Here is a 6,101-nt window from a genome sequence, read left to right as displayed (position 1 = left end):
CACCTGGGACCATGGAGAATTCCCAGATTGGGGATCAGTGAAGGGGGGATATTTCTGTGCTGTAGCAGACTAATTAGGCACCACGGTGAAGCATTTCCATCCGCTTAGGAAGCACCGTCCTGACCTTGCTCCTACGCCTACTCCCTCTCTGTCACAGGACTGAAAGAGCCTTGCTCAGCTCTTTTAAAACTGGAAAAGGAGCCCAAGCACCATCCTTTATGCAAGAGCTGAAAGGTTAATACATGTCACTTTTTTTGGCCGGGACTCTGCAATAAGCTAAGGAGGAGCCAGCCCTTTTCACTGAGGAAAAAGAAAACACAAGCCTGCCCCAGCCTGTCCTTTCAACCCTCATGGTTCAAGCCCACTTTCACACCACAAGGCTTAGAATAAATATATCCTTCTCTGAGCACGGCTGCGTCCTCTCTGTTACAGCAAATGGGAAACAACACGAACTGTGCAGGTTGCTCGGAGGTGCCTGTTTTCCTGTGGGCTGCAGGGATAAGCAAGCATCAAGCTCCTGAAATTAGAAAAGTCAAAGGGGTGCTTCCTGTTGGAGCTGCACAAACCCTGGTGCTCAGCTCAGAGAGGATGGAGTTAAAATTAGAAGCGGCTGCAGGGTTACAGAGGTTGCTCCTTCAGCCTGACGTGATGATGGGGTCTGTAGCTTAAGGGCATGAGAAAATAAACATCTCCAGCCTGGATATGTTCTAGGGGATCACAAAAAATACCACTCCTTCTGTCTTGAACACAAGGTTGGGGATATCTGGAATCTCTCCCTGAATAATCCCTCTCTTTCCCCGGCATGTAGAGGATGTGCATACACCTAGCTGTCCTCTCTGAAATAATAGGGACTGAAATCATTAGGGAATCCCCAGTCGAGTTTATTTCCAGAAAGGCTACATTGGATGGACACAGCTCAGAAGATGTTATGGTATCTGGCGCTTTTCTGGGATATAAACGACTGAATAATTCACCATTCTAAAGCCCAGAACCTGAGCCCTCTTCTCTGTCAAGTATGTCCTGCATCTCTTTCTGACTCTGGGAATATTTGTTCACCAAAAGTGGGATGGAAGAGATGGAGAGAGATCCCACAGCCTCAGATAGCCTGTGTTTGTTTCAGACCTTAGATACCCTTTCCCAGTTGTTTATCTTCTATGTACTCAAGGTTTCTGACTTGGAGGAGGACAAATTGTAGGGACTGACCAAGGCTGTAACATGTGATTGTATGAAACACCCACTGCAACAGCTTAAACCATTGTTGTGTAGTCCTTATCCCATATCCTAACCACAGCCCACTCCTTCTGCATCCAAGAGGATGTACCTCTCTGGAAGAGTAGTGGTACTGATAGACTTACTTACCCTCAAGGTCTGTCCTTCTGCAGGAAAACAGTGTTGCACTTTTGGAGCAAAACACTGCGACTCTGAATGTCTGATTTTGGATCTTGATGTGTGGATCTTGAGTGTTCCCATCCTGTTCCTAAGCCCATGATAGGAGGGCCACTTATTCCTGCCACTTGCCAAGGAGCCACGAAGCTTTGTGGTGCAACTTCCCCACCTTCCAATTAAAGAAAACAAGGAGATTGCAGGGCATATACACAGTCGGCTTGGAAATTCTCCCTGCCCCCCAGAACAAAGCCTACTCGAGGAGCCTGAGGTCCAGAAATAACAATAAACGACCCCTTCCTGTAAGGCAGCTGGAATTTCAAGTGGCTGGAGATAAACACAGTGCTAGGACAGCAAGGACCCACAAGGAAAGGGGGATTATTGCTCTCCATTAGTGAGAAGAGTGTCTGCTTGCACATACCTGCGAAGAACTCAGCTTTAGAAAGCACAGCTCTTTTATTTCAGTGGTATACACTTTCGTTTTCACCATGCTTTCCATCATCTTTCACCAAATATTCCCTATTTCAAAAATAAACAAGCAAACAAAACCGACATACATCAAGAAGCAATTTGTCTGGCTGGCAAAACAAAACCAAACCAAAACAAAAACCAAAACCAAAACCCAAACCAACAAAACAACCACCACCCAAAAGACAAACAGAGATGCACAGCAAAACACGCCACGCAGCTGTGCGAGTCTCACGTCGCCTCTCTTCCCTCCTTCTAGGCTCTGCTGAAAGACAGCAGTTGTAATCCCTTCCAGGTGATGACAAGCACTATCTTTCCAGTTGGGATAAACGTGACAGCTCCGGAGCTGGCTGGTAACACGTGTTCCCATGCCGTAAGAGGGTGAGGGAAGCTGCAAGACCCAGCACGCGTGTGAGTCATACCGGCCGAGGGGAAATGCAAACTTTGGAAGCAGCGCGATTGTGAGAGACGTAATCGGGAGGAATCCTTTTCAGCTGCGTGCTTCCTGCATGGATGCTCTGGGTGATCCTGGGAGAGGCTGACGGAGGAAATAATACCTATGGGGGCAGAGCCCACACTGCCCCGACGAGGACAGACACACACGTGAGTCACGGCCCAAACACAGACGGTGACAAACACAACATGAGTGGGACAGGTCTCATGGAGGGGAACTTCGGTGATTTCTGTTTACGTGGTTTGATGATTACATTTTTGTGGTTTATTTGATTTCTTTCTCTTTACTGGTGCTGCAGGCAGGGAACTTACTGACTAAACATGGATGGGGTGTGATATTGACTGTGTACAAGCGGCTTTAAAATGAGCAAAGTCAACATCTGGAGGAGAAATCCTGGGAAACGTTTGCCCTTTCACTAACCCATTAAGTCCCAGCGTTTAGCAACAGCAGAGAAGGGCGATCTCGGAGCCAACAAACACTTTTAAAACTTCCATGGGATGACTGGCTTGAGCTGTTGCCAAAAGTCTGCAAGTCACCGCTGTAAGTGTTGTAAGCTGCTTATGGGTAGCTACGCTGGGATCAGCTCTTCCCACTTGACGCATCTCCATCTGAGAGACTTGTCTAGACTTTTTGTGCACTCAGCAGAGAGAAGCAGACCTACTGAGAGTGGAATTCATCTCCTCCTAACGTAGTTGTCTACAGCAGATGAATCATGCTCTTCTTTGCCTCTCTCTCCCCACTGGTTACAATGGGGGTCTGGATGGTGGACTCAGAGGGAAACATCTTCACCAGAAACGTTTGCAGTTAAGTCAACGCATACCACTTTCAGTGTGTATCTCGTACCAAGATCAGAGCTACGACTACCTGGCTCAGTGTGTTTCTGAATCCTGCAAGAATCGACGCAACAGAAAGCAGATGTTTCACTTTGCTCCCTATGAGATGAAAATGCTTCTACACATGACTGTATACCTGCCAGTCACTGCCGACGTGGAGAGATGCATGCTGCAGGGCCACTGAAATGCTGAATAACAGGATTCTTTTGGTGGCAAACTCCTTTTCCTCACCATCTGGAATAGCTCTCTAGCACGCATCAGTGAACAAAAGTGCCGCAGCTTTCACCCAATGTCCGTAGGCTGGGTTGCGAACCAAGCAACCTGGTGGTACTTGGCTAGTGTCCTAGTTGCAGAGGTAGTTCACAGCTTGAATTCAAACATTTGCTCAAAGTGCCTGGGTTAGGATGCTATGGTGCATGAGCTTCAGCCCTCCAGATGACAGTCCTTTGTCACACTCTGAGTAGTTGTGGGGAGACCTTGTCTCTTCACACTGCCTGGAGAACCCAGGAAAAAACACCTGATGCACATGCCTAAAGTTAGTGATATGAATCCACTCCAGCAGTAACTTTCTCCTCGATGCCTTTCCCTTAATTACAAATCAATGGATGCAACTGTATTTTTGACATTTTGTATTCCCAATACCTTATAAAATGCTTTTGAATTGGCTTGTGGAAACCTTGGAAAGGTTTAATACAGAATCAGAATATTGATGTCATGGGACACCACTACAGAAGGGGAAAATTGTCCTGCAGCAGTGCTGTTTCTTCCTGACTCAGACAGTAAATGCCAGAGCGATCACTGATGCTGTGTGAGTGCTGTCTTTAACCACAAGCATAGGTCCAGACAAGGAGGATTCAGTAAGACTATCAAGTCTGTTGTGAACAGTAGGTGCTTGAAGGGATTTGCAATCAAATCCAGCTTGTATAAGTGATGTTCACTTACGTGCAAAACCCAGCACTGAGCTCATGCACAACAGTTTCTGCTTGAACCTTCAAGCAGCATCTTAAAGGGAGCTTTAATGGTACAGAAGCCACAAGACTGGCCCTTGAAGCAGGTATGGTGTTCACCATGTGCTCTAGATGTGGGAATTAACCTGCTAGTGCAACACTGAGGTACTAGAAAGTGCATAAATATTGCTGTGTGAGAGGAGAATAAGTTTTCTTTACCCTGTACTTCAAAGCCAATGGAGATTTAATATTTAGTTTTAAATTTGTACTTCAGTTTCCTGATGCAGGATTTGTTTACACAATTTTAGGGGTGGATTCTATGATTCATTTTTTTTACATCCATGACTAATGCAGTTAAAGATGTCCTGGAGCAGCCCTGACATTTACAAGGAGTTTGTGATATAACTCTCAACCTACAAGAGACCTGCACCCCTTCAGACCAACCCTGTGTCGTGATACTGGATTTCCTAGGCTCTTTCAACTGCCACTAAACTTCTATGTTTAAACAACTACATAGTCCCTAAGCTGTTTGAAACCTGGTAAACTGAGGTCTGGAAATGTCTACAGAGAAAACATGGAGCTGAGACTACTAAATGAGACAAGATATCAAACTTTGAGATAGGTTCAGGGTTCAACTGAGTTGCATCTAGAGAGAAATGTAGTTCCGCCTGAGACATCCTAGGAAACCCAGGACATCCACATGAGACTAACAGATGGGATTGCCCTTTGTTTTAGGAAGGCTCAGATCTTTCTTAACTTCTGTGTCTTGAGGATGGTGTGGTTGTCTTGGAGTCCCTGGAGGTTCTCAGATGGCACTGTAAGCCTTTGTGAGGGCAGCTCAGCTGAGAACCAGCTCTCCACTGACTACTCCTCTTAGACTCATTTCTCAAACACCTAAAATTAAGTATGCACATCTGGAGCTGAACCCAATTCTTACTTTGAGTGAAATGAATCTTATCGCTGGAAATCAACTGATCGGCTATGAGTTTAAGAAATTAATTCTTAAAATGGTAACATTAATTACTTGATTTTGAATATTGATTATTTCAACATGTCTGCGTGCACCTTCACAAACCTGGCACAATACTACACACATACTTTTTCACCATATAATTTAAGGCATTTTGTTTTCACCCTTTCTTAGTTCTTTGCTGTATTATTCTCCCTGTAAATTATTGATTAAATAGACTTTCCAAAAGAGGTATACAAATGTATGCAGCTGAGGCATGGTCAAATTTCTCCTGGCGTTAGTTGGACATTTATCCAGAAATGTATATATTGCCCCAGGGGAAAAAGAGATATAATCTGGTAGAAAATAGTTGTGAAATGAAGTTTGCAGTTCTGTCATGATTTGTAAAGTCCGACCTCTCCATTAAGCGCTTGAGCCTTTTCCAGTTGTTCACTGCAGCACAAATGCCCATATCTTTTCCATGCTAAAGGTAAAATTAGTTTAAATGTTACTGGTTGTCTGCAAGGGCGAGGCACTAAGTAATGGCAAATCCTAATAGCTTTGGAACAGGGCCTCGTACGAAATTGTCTGAGGGGTCCCAGATGATTGTAAAGTGCTTAGATGCCATCATTGACATAGTAAAGGTAATCACAAGGAACCGAACTCTACTCATTTCTAATTTGGTCAATATCTCATTCAACCACTTCTCAGATACCCAGCAGGTGAATTAACTTTTGCGTGTTATCTACTGCTACATCGCTACATACTTCAGTGGTGGTCACAGTACAGATTGGTGGTCTGGAAGAGGAAAGATCTACTGGAATGACCTTTCAGAATGTTGAGGATTTCCAGCGAAGTGAGGAATGATCTTAACCTCTGCTAAAGAAGAACAGAGAAAGTGGGGAAAGACTGATATCTCAGACTTCTTTTCGGGGTACAGAGAAGGTAGGGTAGGGTAGGGTAGGGTTGGGTAAGAGGGGAAAGTGGATGTGTATCTCTGTGGGCTCTGACCAGACTTTGGCAATGAATCTAGATTTTGTCACATTTTTGTGGATTGGCAATCTTTC

The sequence above is a fragment of the Tauraco erythrolophus genome, chromosome 2, assembly GCF_009769465.1.
Source record: "Tauraco erythrolophus isolate bTauEry1 chromosome 2, bTauEry1.pri, whole genome shotgun sequence".
Taxonomy (NCBI): Eukaryota; Metazoa; Chordata; class Aves; order Musophagiformes; family Musophagidae; genus Tauraco; species Tauraco erythrolophus.
This window is presented reverse-complemented; position numbering follows the sequence as displayed.